General features: G+C 48.8%; 2 non-coding genes across 2 annotated transcripts; one reads left to right on the forward strand and one right to left on the reverse strand.

Moving 5' to 3' along the window:
* The first annotated feature begins 12,953 nt into the window (after positions 1–12,953).
* On the forward strand, positions 12,954–13,119 carry LOC119094642 (U1 spliceosomal RNA). The gene has a single exon (XR_005093784.1). It is a non-coding gene; the product is annotated as a U1 spliceosomal RNA (small nuclear RNA).
* A 454-nt stretch (positions 13,120–13,573) lies between these two features.
* LOC119094654 (U5 spliceosomal RNA) lies at positions 13,574–13,687 on the reverse strand. Its single transcript, XR_005093795.1, has one exon. It is a non-coding gene; the product is annotated as a U5 spliceosomal RNA (small nuclear RNA).
* Between the last annotated feature and the right edge of the window lie 2,916 nt (positions 13,688–16,603).

Here is a 16,603-nt window from a genome sequence, read left to right on the forward strand (position 1 = left end):
ATATATATATATATATATATATATATATATATATATGCTCAAGATTTAGAAAGCCGTGGGCCTGAAGAAGGTCATTTTAACATGGGAACCCTATGCCTAGTCGTGAAATGTGCGCCGTTGCTGCCCTATTTTATACTAGACTTTGGACCCCCCCCCCCCCCCCCGATGGCTGCAACCACACCCGGGAAGCCGGCGCACGCTGCAAAGCCTGCGATGGTTTCATGTAACCAAGCTCCTGTTGGTCACGCGATGGCGTCACCGCGCGCGGTAGCAACGTACCTGCAAAATGTTGTCAGATACTAGTGTGACCCAGATTTTGAAGTTCTAAAGTTGTCGCCAACGGAGTGCTGGGGTACTGGCTCGGCAAGACATTGCAGCGCAGGCATCACATCTTCCAACGAACGCTTTTGGTCGCCTCTGCGCTGGCCATGGTTGCCATAATAAGGAGCCAGCTTTGCCTAGAGATCTTGAGAAGAAAAAAACTTGCGTGAGATACGAAACTGCGATTTGAAGTCTTCGTCACCATGTCCTGGAACCGCGCCATGCACATCATTTTCTGTTTTGTTTAGGCGACGTTGACGCTTTGGCAGGGCCAGAACCGCTACGTCGGCGAATGCACCAATGCGTTAGCCACTTTCTGGATCCTGTAACATAAATAGTTTGTCTGGACAGTTTGATCGTGGGAAAGTTTATGTATGCCTTGGATGCTTTGGAAGTTGACTATACTGCATAGGCTGATGTTACATGCTTCCATTCGTCTGTGTGTCTATATGTAGAACTCTCCTTCATGCGACTTGTCACAACATGAGATTTCTCCCCGCACACGTGCTCCGAGCAAAGCTGTATCCCTGCTTACAGCCACACGCGCCAAAACTCGTCCATGCGTAACAAAATATACGGACGACCTCAATATACATGCTCGATGATCTTGCTGGCATAAGGCGTTAAGTTACCAGTGTCTGTTTAACTTCGTAGTCGTGGGATGATCGGTTGCATGTGGTTATGTTCGCACAACGCTTGAAATAATGCAACGTCTTTCAGAGTCGAGGGCGATGACCTGCCTTTCTCTGCCTATAGTATTCTCGTTAAGGTAAGTCGTCATGGCGTAGGCGGCTGTTGTGAGAAATGCGCTTGAAGTATTTGCACATTTGTACATTGAAGTGCATTTGACTGTCCCGACTCGTCAATATCGTCTGCTGCGCGTCAAATGTGTTTGTTGGGATACAGGTGATTTTACTAGCCACCATGTTGAGGAGTTACTTGAGGCGTTCTTCATAACGTAGATGACGTAGATGTGGAACGTCATAGGTTGTTACATGAAGGGGCGGAGCATCTGGCAGCATTTTCCCTATCAAGAACGGGACTCTGGGAGCTTTTTAAGCTCGTGCCTTGCTGGCCCGCATGCTCAAAGGTGGCAGCACTAATCGGCACGCACGTTTAAGGTAGCGCAAACGCAAGCTGGACGTCGGAAAAATCTGAAAAAGCCTGAAGGGGCAGTTAACACCGCTGCCCCCACCACACTTTGAAAAGTGTGGGGGGATACGAAACCCCACACATCCCGTTGCTACGCCCATATTCCGACTTTGTGGATGACTTGCTTGCGCGCCGCCACTCAACCAATCGCTGCGCGACATTTCCTCAGGTTCAGACAGACACGTGACCTGCGCTGTTCCCGCCGTGGATTCCCGCCAAAAGTCGCGAGCGGGGCCTTAGTGTTTGTTCAGAGCGCGTGCCGGGTGGTGCGCAAACGCAAGCAAAGCACCGATGGTGCTTTGTGTGGGCGCGGAGATCGGGAAGCGGTGCTGCAGATCGGTGAGTGAAGACCCGTCAGGCTCAAGAAGCTCTACACGCCAGGTATCGTGATAGTTAAAGTGGAGCTGAGAACCCCGTGATTTGTTCTGAGCGTGAGGCGATGCCTGCCCCCAGCATGGCGAATATTCGGTCGTGCTTGGATACCTTATGCGCGGTCTGCCACAAGCACGATATATGACGCTATCGAACAAAGATTGCGTTAACACCCTCGTTTGGCATGGGTTACAAATAGTCGCAGAGATGTGTGGCGTAACGATGTGGGAAAGACGATACTTGAGCGCGGCCCACCGGAATCACAGCTCCGCCCCGCCCCGCCCCTTCCCACGCTGACTGAACGTCGCACTAAGCAGATAGGGCGCGCCAAGTATCTGAAACTTGGGTGTTTCTTGGTGTTTTTAGCCCCAAGACGTTTTGTTCTCCTCAAGCATACACTGGAAAGAACGTAAAAAATTCTCTGAGCGACCGTCAGATGGAGGCAAGCTGTTCCTGCAACTTTGACAGCGTCGGGCACCGCACTCACGACTGAGCGAGGGACACTGCTTTCGGGTTACAGTCGAATCTCTGCCATATCACACTTAATCTTTCCTTGCAATGCATTCAGTGCTCAGGTCTGTTGCTGCTCACCAGCACATGTTTAACTCTCCTACCGTCCAACGACACCAACACGTCAATGCACCGGGCCCGAGCCCGCGCCTAAAACAACGGTGTCCCTTGACGGATCAGGGGGAAGCGCAGATAATATCTCGTACACGGCGCGATTCAACGTTTCTGGATTGCACGTAGAAGTCGTTGAAACACAAGACAAATTTGTACGAAAGTATATGTTGTCATATTTACATGTACCTTTAAATATAAGGTAAATCAATCATGTATTGATGACTAAGATATTTTTCATTCGTTTTAAGAAGTACTTCTATTGAATTTTTATTAGAAACCATCAAAAATGGATATGGCTTAGAGCGTATAATGGTGACGTCAAACATCATCCCAAACACTCGCTCGGGCACACGGAAGACCACGGTTCCGCGAGCCTCCGGCTCTCGGGGAGGATTTAGCATTGCAGAGAAGGTATGTTCTCCACCAAGAAATCCGAGCTGAATACGAGGTGAAAACGCATAAAAGGGTCATCAGACAAAAGTATGGAGTTGTTTTTATCGATCTACTGAGCGTCCTCGCGAAATGATGGTTTGAGTATAAAGCTAAAGCAGGGTTTCTTGTTCTCCGTTGAGGAGACCTTTTATTGGTGTATCTACAGAATTATTTACGTTTTTTGAGATCTAACTTATATTTTAGTCTGGTTTTGGTAACCAATATTTTGTACAGAATTAATAAGGTCCTAAAAAGCAATATCAAAACCAGTGAATAACCTACAGAGGTTCTGTCCTTGAAGACGGCTATTGCGTGCGCGCCATTTATGTAGCCTACCGACCTTGTTTTGGAGGAGCCGCGCGAGGAGCAGTGGTAGCGCGGCGGGTTGGTGGTGTAGATAAAGGCAATATATAAATTTAGGCCAGTGTCATACACTGAGAAAAGTATTGTGTTGGACTCAACGCCGGTGAGCAGATGTACTGATGCTAAGCTTATGCGACTGGATTGCTCTGTGAGGATGAAACGATTCTTCCGCCCCTGCTACGTTGGTCTCCGAGCCCCGACCACGCAGCAGCCTGACGTTCCGGGTGGTGTAGTTTTGTACATAACTTGATGGGGCGGGTGAGCAGAGAAATCTTTTATCCCCAAAAATGGTACAAACCATGTTCTTCCTGATTTTGACCAAGTGTTTTTCTTATAGATGGCGAGGGTTTGGCATCCTATCCAACTAAATTGGGAACTACACACTTGTTCCCAAAATTAAGTACATCTGGGTCCTAAAAACCCAAGCGGGCATCACATCACTCCAAGATTTGTCCTCTGGTTCAGTTAGTGCAGCTACATTCTGGCGCCTGGGCCAGAATGTAGCTGCACTAACTACAATGCCCCAGATGCTCCTGTTTATGTTGCGGCGTGCATGACATTTCAACCATAAACCTAGCATTGTGCTCCGGGGGATGGTGTAAAAGGCGCACAACAGTTTAGGCATCTGCTTCTATCAGCCTGTATTGAGACTGACACCTTTACAATAGAATTATCAATATCAGCTACTTCCTATCAGCTCCATAGGTAAAAAAATGCAGTAGGTGCAATCATAGACTTGGGAAGGAAGCACTTACTCGGGAAGCTGGAAAGTCCAAGAAATGCAAGCGGCCAATTTTTAATGGTCATTGGCAATCACTGAGACCAGCTAGAGCATGGTGTTAACTGTCATCTGCTGTCAAAGAATGTCCTTTAGTGCCAGCTTTAAATGCAGTGCAAATTCACTTGGGTTATTTTGTTTTCAGGACAGATTCCTTTTCCTAGGGTGTTGCTTTACACCCAAAGTCGGCAATTCTAGGACACTGCCATTTTCGCTTGTGCCACATGACTCACTGACACAACATTGTTCGCAATGATTGACTCACGATTTAGCACATGAAATGTATGAAGAACGTGATTTAGATCATGGCTCCAAGAGATCTTTAGTAGTGAAACGATTCAGCACTCGACCCATCCCAGAAACGATTGACCCATGAGTCAATTCATGATTCAGCTCGAGTCGAAAACAATTCGGCTGCTGGTTGAACCACCAGCAGACGATTCTGGGTGCCAGATTTCGGCTGAGTTTGAATTGTGCCGGTGGCGACCCTCCAGCGCGCAATGGCGGTTTTATCCGCGATCGCCGATCGAAAGCAATCGCGGCTACTTGAGCCATATATAGCCGTTTAATAATTTTGATGGAATCTGAAATAATTGAGTCGTTAAATTAGGCATGTAAATCAAGACAGAGTCGTTTTCCCAAACTCAAAATCATTATGTCGATAAGATCTGAATTGTTCGACAAGCGTAACGAATTAATGGTGAATCGATTATGGAAAAATTTATCGAACACACGTCTGGTACAACGATTAAATTTTGCTCAGATCTGATTGTTCTGGTCTTAACAGTCTCACGCTAGTGATGCATACAGTTTTACTCTGTAGAGACTATTGTATCAGTGCTCTGCCTCACAGGATTTAGTACATAAGGCTGTTAATGTGCGCGCCCAACGTTACCCGTTCAATAACTGCGTATCTATGTCAGTGCTGCCGCCTATAGACCATTATCAGAAGTCCCAGTGGGTGCGTCCGCCGCCGATACCGCCGCTTGTAGGTAGTAGCAGCAAGCGCCGAAACTATGAGAATACGTAGGCTTTTTGCGCGGCGTTATTTCGTCAAGTAAATCACATACAACTGAACAATATGACTTCTACCTATTAGAAACAATGGTATCAGTAACTTATAGCTTTTGTTGTAATATTTGTTGCGGAAAAGGCTGCTCTGAACAACACAATTTCTCTGTTTAGTAAATATGCTCTTTGATACGGGATTGTTTGCTGCGATCATCGTACCTCGCATAACATTGATTGTGAGCCATTTGATCGCCGTCATGTCTGGAAATCGTGCTCACGAACGGCAGATATGGTCGGCTCGACCAGGATACGTATCGGGGATACGATCGCCGCATGGCTGAATGGGATGACAGGACTTGAATAGCGTTATTTTGACGTGACGAACGTCAAGATGGCCCTGAAATACTGTTGGCTTGATTGTTTTCCTCCATCTTCGTGGACGTGTAGCTGAGAAATTAGACGATTTTAGATCTTAGGAAGGCAGGTCTTTGAACTGCATCGAGTGCTGTTGAAGATGGATGTTTCAGTTCCAAACCCGCTTAGAAATGTGCAAGACTTCCTTTAGGGGTGGCCAGTACAGCGAGACGTGTCGCAAGAAGTACAAGAAACCCAGTTCCAGGTTCCGAAGTCGATCTCCTCATGTTGGACAGCCACGCGCCGGGAGCCCAAGCAACGACACGCGCCTGCGTCAAGTTCTCCACTCTCTGAATGCCGTGAAAAGAGTTCGCCCTCATCTTCGAGCCCCTACTACCGCTGCGATTCGGAATACCAGGTTCAGCCAAACAAAGCAAGATGTACAAGTGATTCCTGAAGGCTGCGCCGACAAATAACATCATGGGATCAGTCGTGCTGCATTAGGGTGGCATGCAAAAAGATCAGGTCACAATTTCGGACCGCCCGACGTGGCAGCTGCCGACGGTCAACCCACGTCGCACATCGGCTCCTTTCCTGCTCGCATCACTCTCCAGGGCAGGACAGCTCACGAAGCAGTGCACGTCTTTCGTGAAGTTCCTGGGACGCTGCTCTCCGGACACGCCGGCAATACTCTGGGCATGCTGCCCATCATTACCCTCGAGGCTGTCCGCCATATGCCAACGGAAAATTGGGACAAGCGAAGCATCCGCGTTCAACAACTTGCAACAAGCCTGCTGTTGGCGCTGGTAGTCGAGCAACCGTGTCCTCGCAGCAAAGAAGGAAGGAAAAACGAGCCGCTGATGGCCGATTCTGCGCCTTCCGGCATCTGTGAAGACGTGACGGCAGGCCTTTCCTCTCACGCTGGTCGCCACTTGCTCATCAACGTGAACAGGCTATGCGTGACCGATTGGTCTTGCATTTGCCAGAGGAGACAATCGAGCCGGCTAACTGATCTAAGTCGCCAAGAGCACTCGGTGTTCCAGTCCGTTTCTGCCCCGATCGAGTTCCTCAAGACGTCACGCTGAGACCGTCGGGGTGCTCCGTCATAATCGTCCCCCATCCGGAAAGCGTGCTGTAGGGGAGCCAGAAGACGTACCGTAAGGGACAGTTCCAACACCGATACTATCTATCCAGGCTTTCTAGAACGAAGAAGACGCTCATCAGTGCTGCCAGCTATAGACACGTGACCTTAAAGTGAAGCTGTCACAGCGAATGGATGTGTCTCACGTGGCCGAACACAGCGAGTCGTTGTGACGCTTGTCGTGCGCCGTCTCCGCTAACAGCTACTGCGAACGCGACGGCTGGTAAGCAGCCCAACTGACAGCTACCTTCCAGTATTGCAGCCCTAGGTGGTGGACTTGGAACCACGGATACGCAACTTGCTCAACAGATGGCAAAGCGAAATAGTCATTTGAGTCGTTTAAAGGCATGTTTAGTGGTGCGAGGCACGGGGCTGGTTTGTTTTCTTCCTTGCGAATTTAACATTGAAACGAAAATATTGCACCGTGTATTTGTCTGTCTTGCCAGCTGCTTGCTCATTAAGCAAGCGTTAGAGTGCGAATTCCAGGAGGTTACCTCAGTCGTCGCTAGATGGTGTTGTACGTGACTTTTTGGTGACAAGTTGCTTCAGCGAATTTCGAAAGTGCTGCTTGACGACCAAGAAGCGCTTGATGGGTCGTGCAGGGTGTTTGAAATGTGTTGCAACGACCGTCTAATGCAGAACATGAAAAGAGCCGAACTTGAGAGAAGTGGACAGATGAATACATTGATTGCGCGCCGTCGTGTCTTGCCAAGGACGATGTAGTGCCAAATGTGTGTGGCGGAACTCACACACAGGCTTTCGTCAGTCGGTTCGGTGACCGAATACCCATCCGACACGACATCGGCAAGTGGTTTGCTCCTTTTGCGGCTCTCAGCCAAGGAGTCCTTTTTCGCATCGTCGATTTCGTCACTTTTCCGTTCGCACTAGCTCCAAACACACCTCTTCGCTTAGTTTTTGTTGTTCTCTTCTCGCTCCCCCAATATGGGGAAGCGAACCAAACGTAAGAAGGATGATACTGACACGGACTCGAACTCGGCCTCTGACCTCGACAATGCTCTGGACGTAGACGACGGAAGCGTCGTCAGCCCCGCTTTTGCTGCCGCTTCACCTGATGACCCTCGCGCGCCCCAGGCCATGACCGTTGATACGCACACTTCCACCGCGGTGGGTGGACAGCAGACTTCGTCTCCGTCCAACGCCCCCAGTTCCGACCCTCGCTCGTCTTTGACCACTCCGGTGCCCGCTCGCCATGATGCTGACCCTCGCTCGACAACGACCAGTGTTCGCCAGCCCTCTGAGCCAATCCTGGATCCTCTCGGATCGTACGTTGTCGTCCAACCTTGTGACGAAATGTGTCGTTTCGAAAGATTAACGTTTTTTGGCCATCAAAGCAAATCAAGGCTATCTGCGGTCCATGCGAACTCAAGATTGAAGCGCCAGCAAACGGATCACTCATCATCAAAACAACCACTCGCGCGCAAACCAAGGCCCTACTCAAAACAGCTGAATTTTGCGGCAAACAAGTCAAAGTCTCGCTGCACCATGCCAGAAACACCAGCAAGGGCACCATCTTCGCGCCTGAGCTCCGCTTCATGACGGAGGACGAGATCCTAGCGGAGCTCAGAGATGAGCAAGTTTGCCATGTCCGTCGGCTGACGACTTTCAGAGATGGTCAGCGTCACGACACCAGCCTGCTTGTTATCACCTTTGGTACCACCCGACTTCCAGATTCGCTCACCGCTGGTTACCTTCGTTATAAAGTAAGAGTATTCATTCCAAATCCACTCAGGTGTTTTAAATGTCAACGGTTCGGACACGGCAGCAAGTACTGCAAACAGAGTGCCAGATGCTTGAAGTGCGGCGAGACTCCTCACGAGGGATCTGCCTGCACATCACCCCAGAAATGCCTGAGCTGTGGAAGTGCTGATCACGCCGCCAACTCTTCTCAGTGTCCCACGTGGAAAAAAGAAAAAGAAATTTGTTCTGAAAAGGCAAAGACAGGTGTGTCGTACCCCGAAGCACGGCGCACCGTCGAAACTAAAATGTCGTCGCAGCCCAGCAAAACATATGCCCAAGTAGCAAAAGCCACGATGGCCACATGTGCAACACAGACCGACCCTATCACCCATCTGCCTCCTCTGAAACTTCTCAACCCTCGCCCCTCGGTTTCAGTTGAGTCAACTACGCAGACCCAGACGAAAAATGCCGTTGAGTCGCCCTTGGCTGGACGTTCGGATGCCCAGGCGCCCGTGCACCCCTGTCCCCAGGTCGGCCGGCGTTCCAGCCCGCCGGCTGTGAGTGATTCACGCGCGGGTCAGGCCGTCCGGCGTTCTAGCCCCCCGGCTATGAACAGTCGGCGGCCCGGACCCTCTGGCCACCACACAAACATCACCTCCCCTTCCCCCACCACAACACCTGTCGAAACACGCCCGAACGAAGACCGCCGGTCCCGTCCACCGGTGAGGGTGGCGATGGGACGGCCTAGGTCTGTTTCGTTCGGGCGATTCCCATCAACCGGTGGGAATGGATCCCTTCATCACTAAATGTCTTTCATCTTACAGTGGAATTGTCGCGGTCTCATTTCAAAATGGTCCGAAATGAAAGCCCTTTTTGCTGTACTAACTCCAATCATCATTGCCGTACAGGAAACATGGTTTCGTCCCACCGACACATATAACTTTAAAATGCCAAATTACTCGTTATATCGCTATGACACGATGGACGGTGAGCGTCGCCAAGGTGGGGTGGCGCTGTACATCAGTCAAAAATTAACACACACGCCACTCACTCTTAACACACCTCTTCAGGCTGTTGCAAGTTCAGTTCGACTGCATGGCCGTACCATCGATATATGCTCAATATACATTACACCAAATTATAATAATACGGAGCTCTTACGGCAACTTGACCAACTCGTTGCTCAATTTCAAAACCCTTTTCTCATCCTTGGCGATCTCAACGCTCACAGTCCAGCTTGGAGTAACGGCACCCAAGCCGTTAATCGCCGAGGACATTTGGTTGAAGATTTTATTGATACACACAACTTAGTCCTGTTGAACAAAGGCAATAATACTTATCACCACTTACCCACTGGTACAGAAACAGCCATCGACCTGTCGCTGTGCTCTCCCTCAATAGCAACGTACTTTGATTGGACTGTTGAGGGAGATATACACGACAGCGACCATTTTCCAATTAAACTTTACACTACTTTTGACGCAACCGCTGACGAAGTTTTGCGATCCATACCCCGCTGGAATTTACGAAAAGCAGACTGGGCCAAATTTCAAGAACTTTGTTATGTGAACCGTGACTGTTATGAATCACCAGAGCAGGGTGTTGGCCTTATTACACATATTATTCATGCTGCAGCAACCGCGACAATTCCACTAACTAAAACGCCATCACGCCTGCATCCCAGTACCATGGTGGACGACCGAAGTTAAGAACGCTATTGCGCGTCGGAAACGTGCTTTCCGCTGCTTTCGTCGCCACCATGATATACCTCATCTTCTTGCCCGAAATTATGAGCGTGCTCGAACCAGACGAATTATAAGGAGTGCCAAACGTCATTCTTGGCAAGCATACATCCAGCAGTTCACTGCTGCTACTCCCCTAAGCCAGCTATGGGGACTGGTTCGAGCACTTTCCGGAAAACGCACCTCTATTTCATTGCCCACTTTACGCATTAATAACCAAATCATTTCGGCAACACCTCTAATCACCAATGCTCTTGCTGAAAGTCTTTCTCAGTGTAGCTCATCCGGAAATTACCGACCAGGATTTGTGGAAACTGCGCAAGCCCGTTTTCGTTTACATACTGATTGTTTTGTTTCCGATAACACCGAAGACTATAATTTACCATTTTCATTTCTGGAACTACAAAAGGCTATAAAATCCGCCGGCAACACCTCAGTTGGTCATGATCAGTTACACTATTCTTTTTTTCGTAATCTTTCAGAAGATATGCTTCGTTTTATATTGGCAGTTTTTAACGATTTGTGGTCAACCCATGTCTTTCCTGACGCCTGGAAAGACACCATCATTATTCCACTTGCAAAGCCAGGAAAAGACACCAAAGATCCATCAAATTATCGTCCCATTGCACTTACCAGCTGTCTAGGAAAACTTTTTGAGCGGATGGTGGTGAAGCGAATCTCTTGGATTGTAGAACGAGACTGCCTGCTTACAAAAAATCAATGTGGTTTCCGACACAATCGTAGCACAATAGACAATGTCATCAGACTTGAAACTGACATCAGACGTTCCTATAAACATCGACACAACACAACTGCTGTATTCCTGGATATTAGCCGAGCCTACGACATGGTCTTTAAACCTGCACTAATTTTCAAGCTCCATCAGTTAGGGTTTAAAGGCCATTTGGCACATTATCTTATTGGGTTTCTTTCCGGCATCAGACCATTTCGTGTGAGATGCAGATCCGCCGTTTCCGACACTCACCATCTAGAGAACGGCCTTCCACAAGGGAGCTGTATCTCACCGATTCTTTTCAATTTTATGATAAACGATTTATTTGACTCATTACCATCGGGCATTTCCTCTTCACTTTTTGCGGATGATAGCGCCATCTGGTGCTCAGACACTGAATATGACCATTCGCTGCCACGGCTCCAAGTCGCCCTAAACAAGGTGCAGCAGTGGTCAGAGCGATACGGGTTCCGCTTCTCCGCTCCCAAATCTGCAGTTATGATTTTCGGCAAAAATATGCGTGGTACTCCCAATTTTCGGCTTCGACTAGATGGACACCACATTCCTTTCGTTTCGTCTTTCAAATTTCTTGGCATCGTACTTGACCCCAGATTATCGATGCGACAGCACGTGGAGCATGTTCGCTCCAAATGCCTAAAAAGACTAAATTTATTTAGATGCATTTCCGGGTCAACATACGGTGCCGACCGCCAATCGTTATTACGTCTATACAGATCCTTAGTTCTTCCCATCATTGAATATGGCTCCGTGGTATATGCAGGAGGCAGCCAACACACTCTCAAACCACTATCCACCATACAAAATATGTTTTTGCGAGTTGCCCAAGGAGCTCTGCGTACTTCCCCGATTTCAGCGCTTGAAGTGGACGCGCATGTTATGCCTCTTGCCCTCCGACGAATGGAACACACATTGAGATACATCACAAAAGTGCGACAAAATCCCAGTCACCCAGCATTTAAATCCATACATGTCTTACCTCACATTCACCATAACTACGTAGGACCGGCAGAACGTCGCTCAGGACTTACAATAGCATCTCGAACCACTATCTACTGTACCACTCTTCAGTTTACTTTACCGCCTTCTTCCATGCCACCTGTTTTAATAGTACCACCATGGCAGTTAACCCCTCGGAAAGTTATGCTTCTTTTTGATGATCCCAAACGCATTTTCACAACAAGGTTATGTTCAACAAACATTTAATCGTCTAATTTTCAACAATCAAAATAGCAGCTTTATTTACACCGATGGCTCCAAGGCCAATAACCACACCGGATGTGCAGTTATTTGCACTGAACATTGCCATAAAAACTGTCGGTTACCGGATGGCACCTCAGTATATTTGGCTGAATTATTTGCTCTTTTCCTTGCATTGCAACACATTCAACAACACACCCACAAAACGAAGACAATAGTGATTTGTTCGGATTCAAAGACAGCTGTGCAATCTCTTATTGACCCAGACTTCACACACCACCTCCTTGTTAAAATCGTCAATCTCTATCATATATTACATACACAGGATATGAATATCAAATTTCTATGGATTCCAGGACATACAGGCATCATGGGCAATGAACGGGCTGACCAACTAGCCAAGGAAGCTTTGACAAACCAACACATCATGGAGATCCCTGCTGATCATGCATCTACAAAACATTCCATTCGCACAATGACAAAACAATTTTGGCAACAACAATGGACCGATACTACCAGAACACAACTTCATGATATCAAACCAGACATTACACCTTGGCCATCAACGCATCGTAAAGACCGTCTGGAGGAGAAGGTGCTAGCCCGTTTACGAATCGGACACACTACACTCACACATAGTTACATATACTTAAGTCAACCTCGTCCTCACTGTCAGCCGTGCGATCATCCACTTTCGGTTAAACATATTGTTATTGAGTGCACAAAATATCAACAGCACCGCAAAGATATGCAGGCTTTCTGTCGTAACCAAAATATCGAGTTTTCTTTAAAAAACGTCCTTGGCGATGACCATCCTGAACTGCTTAACATTGTCTTTAACTTTCTCAGACTTGCCGGTTTGCTTCAAGCTTTGTAAATGTCAATAAACGTACACTTTTCCTCACATACATAATTACACCAATTTAAAATAACATCATCCAGGCGTGAAATGGTCTGAACAGGCCGAAACGCCTCAAACAAATAAATGAATAAATGAAAAAAATGGCGGAACTCATACTTACCTGGCTCAGGGGACACCGTGATCACAAAGGCGGTTCCCCCAGGGCGAGGCCCTTCCATTGCACTTCGGTTGGGTTGACCCCTGCGATTACCCCAAATGTGGGTAACTCGGGAGTACAATTTTGTTAGCGGGGTAGGTTGCGTTCGCGCTCCAACCCTATTTACCAATGAATGAGACAAAACAGTGCAGGGTGAGCGAAAACGCTGCGCACAGGTGGAGTGCGTGAGGCACCTGGGAACCACACTGAACCTATTCAGATAAGGTTGTCTGACGGGCGGAGACGGTATTCAACGTTGCAACGTTGTGCTGTAAGGAGCGTACGGTATAAAGCAAATTCACTTGACACAGAGAATACAGAGTCGAGGTCCCAATTTCTAAACATAGCACTGAAACAACTTCGACGCATTAGCCCGCCATGATGCCCCTCAGGGTTTCAATATGCCTGCTGATTTGTTTCGCGAGACTCTTTTCGGACATGAGTACAGGCCGCCGAAAATTTTGTGAAATCTGACGCGAAGTGGCGCCCACGTGCCTTGTTTTATTTACACGTATCGCACATGAGCAACGTGCTGGAACTTTAAGGCTGTCGTCATTGCCTCCTAGCATGTGACGTGGCCACCATATGGTGCCCGTAAGAAATTCGCGAATACTCATTTGAGTGTTCCCCTCCACGGAAATCTTTAGTAAAAGGCGAAAGATTTGTGCGTTTTGAAGGGAAACCAGAGATCCCGCCCGGCGCGTCAACTGGGAGACCGAGCATGTGTGCCTGTGGAGGCTATCACTAGTTTATAGCGTGGCGTGACCGTTTCGTGGCCTTTTACCTAATTGCTTGGACCGGTGCATACATGTGCGTGGGAATCCGTTTGTACGCCCATAAATACAAGTAAGAACCACGCGTTGACTACTCTGGAAAATGTTGCAAAATCTTGAAGACTGGCAAAACAAGTTGTTAAGTTGATGTCGGCCACCTGTGGCAGACATGAGAACTGAAGGTTTACGGCGATTATTTGTTTTGTGGGTTTGACTTGTATGACGGCTTGTTACGCCGCGGCCGAAACGGTGCTGCCCCGTCTCCCGGCAGTCTCAAGCCTGCGCTCAAGGTCAAACGGCCGCCTGCACGCGTGATGGGCCGCATTGTTTCATTGCTGCTCGCCGACCGCTTGTGGCATCTCGCACCGACATGTTCTCGCGTAACACATGTTACGCGTTAGGTGATGCATTTTGTTTTCTTTCACGGGTTCACAAGTATAAAACATTGACCTGCGGCCTAGAAAATCGGGAAAATGGCCTGTTCACGAGTGCCGCACAACCCGAAAGTGCTCACGCTTACGTTCGCGACACGCATTCAGCAGCAAAATCTTACTAACAGCCAATCATCTTCCGCGCATGGTATCATACGTGCCGCATGTTCACTTTTGCGAATGTACCAGCGGCCATGCTGTTTTGACCATATGCAGAAAACAGGCTGTATGATGACCGCGATCGCATGACGTTTCTATGACATCATTATTGCCGAGGCAATTTGAAATTGGCTCCCAATGAACCTTTTTGCACTTTTGCAGGCGTGTAACTCAGAAGCCAGAGCGTTTCGGTCTTAAAAAGGACATGACGGTGAACTGCGTCAAAAGGTCCTCAAGATGGCTGTTTCAGTTCAAAACGTCATACAACTGTGGAGCATTTTCTTTGAGACTTGACAACACTTCTCAAACTATATGGCCACGCCTGCCCCTCATCCTGACAGAAAGGGCGAACACGATGGGGAATCCAACGTCGCAGTGAACGGTCACACGCAAAACCAATTACTTGTACACGTCAGTCATAATGCCGCTCCAGTGACGTGGCAAGACGCGAACAAGGAAGTTTTGCTGGTTGTAGCAGAAAGCGATGCAACTATGAGAACACGTGGACTTTTTACGCAACGTTCTTTCGTAAGGTAAACCACATACAACTGAACAACATGACTTCTACCTATTAGAAACAATGATACCAGTAGTATTGGCCCCCTCCCCCATCCCCGGTGCGTAAAAATGTGCGTCTGAACAACCTGCAACGTGCCTGCTGTTGGCGCTGGCAGTCGAGCAACCGTGTCCTCGCGACAAAGAAGGAATGAAAACGAGCGGCTGATGGCTGATTCTGCGCCTTCCGGCATCTATGAAGACGTGACGGCAGGCCTTTCCTCTCACGCTGGTCGTCATTTTCTCATCAACGTGAACAGGCTATCAGATCTGAGTCGCCAAGAGCATTCGGCGTTCCAGTCCGTTTCTGCCCGGATCGAGTTCCTCAAGACGTCACGCTGAGACCGTCAGGGTGCTCCGTCATATCGTCCCCCATCCGGAAAGCGTGCTGTAGGGGAGCCAGAAGACGTGCCGTAGGGGGCAGTTCCAACACCCATACTATCGATCCGAGCTTCTAGAGCGAAGAAGACGTTCATCAGTGCTGCCAGCTATAGATACGTGACCCTTAAGTGAAGCTGTCACAGCGAATGGATGTGTCTCACGTGGCCGAACACAGCGAGTCGTTGTGACGCTTGTCGTGCGCCGTCTCCGCTAACAGCTACTGCGAACGCGACGGCTGGTAAGCAGCCCAACTGACAGCTACCTTCCAGTATTGCAGCCCTAGGTGGTGGACTTGGAACCACGGATACGCAACTTGCTCAACAGATGGCAAAGCGAAATAGTCATTTGAGTCGTTTAAAGGCATGTTTAGTGGTGCGAGGCACGGGGCTGGTTTGTTTTCTTCCTTGCGAATTTAACATTGAAACGAAAATATTGCACCGTGTATTTGTCTGTCTTGCCAGCTGCTTGCTCATTAAGCAAGCGTTAGAGTGCGAATTCCAGGAGGTTACCTCAGTCGTCGCTAGATGGTGTTGTACGTGACTTTTTGGTGACAAGTTGCTTCAGCGAATTTCGAAAGTGCTGCTTGACGACCAAGAAGCGCTTGATGGGTCGTGCAGGGTGTTTGAAATGTGTTGCAACGACCGTCTAATGCAGAACATGAAAAGAGCCGAACTTGAGAGAAGTGGACAGATGAATACATTGATTGCGCGCCGTCGTGTCTTGCCAAGGACGATGTAGTGCCAAATGTGTGTGGCGGAACTCACACACAGGCTTTCGTCAGTCGGTTCGGTGACCGAATACCCATCCGACACGACATCGGCAAGTGGTTTGCTCCTTTTGCGGCTCTCAGCCAAGGAGTCCTTTTTCGCATCGTCGATTTCGTCACTTTTCCGTTCGCACTAGCTCCAAACACACCTCTTCGCTTAGTTTTTGTTGTTCTCTTCTCGCTCCCCCAATATGGGGAAGCGAACCAAACGTAAGAAGGATGATACTGACACGGACTCGAACTCGGCCTCTGACCTCGACAATGCTCTGGACGTAGACGACGGAAGCGTCGTCAGCCCCGCTTTTGCTGCCGCTTCACCTGATGACCCTCGCGCGCCCCAGGCCATGACCGTTGATACGCACACTTCCACCGCGGTGGGTGGACAGCAGACTTCGTCTCCGTCCAACGCCCCCAGTTCCGACCCTCGCTCGTCTTTGACCACTCCGGTGCCCGCTCGCCATGATGCTGACCCTCGCTCGACAACGACCAGTGTTCGCCAGCCCTCTGAGCCAATCCTGGATCCTCTCGGATCGTACGTTGT

The sequence above is a fragment of the Pollicipes pollicipes genome, unplaced genomic scaffold, assembly GCF_011947565.3.
Source record: "Pollicipes pollicipes isolate AB1234 unplaced genomic scaffold, Ppol_2.1 Scaffold_4002;HRSCAF=4701_pilon_pilon_pilon, whole genome shotgun sequence".
Classification (NCBI taxonomy): Eukaryota; Metazoa; Arthropoda; class Thecostraca; order Pollicipedomorpha; family Pollicipedidae; genus Pollicipes; species Pollicipes pollicipes.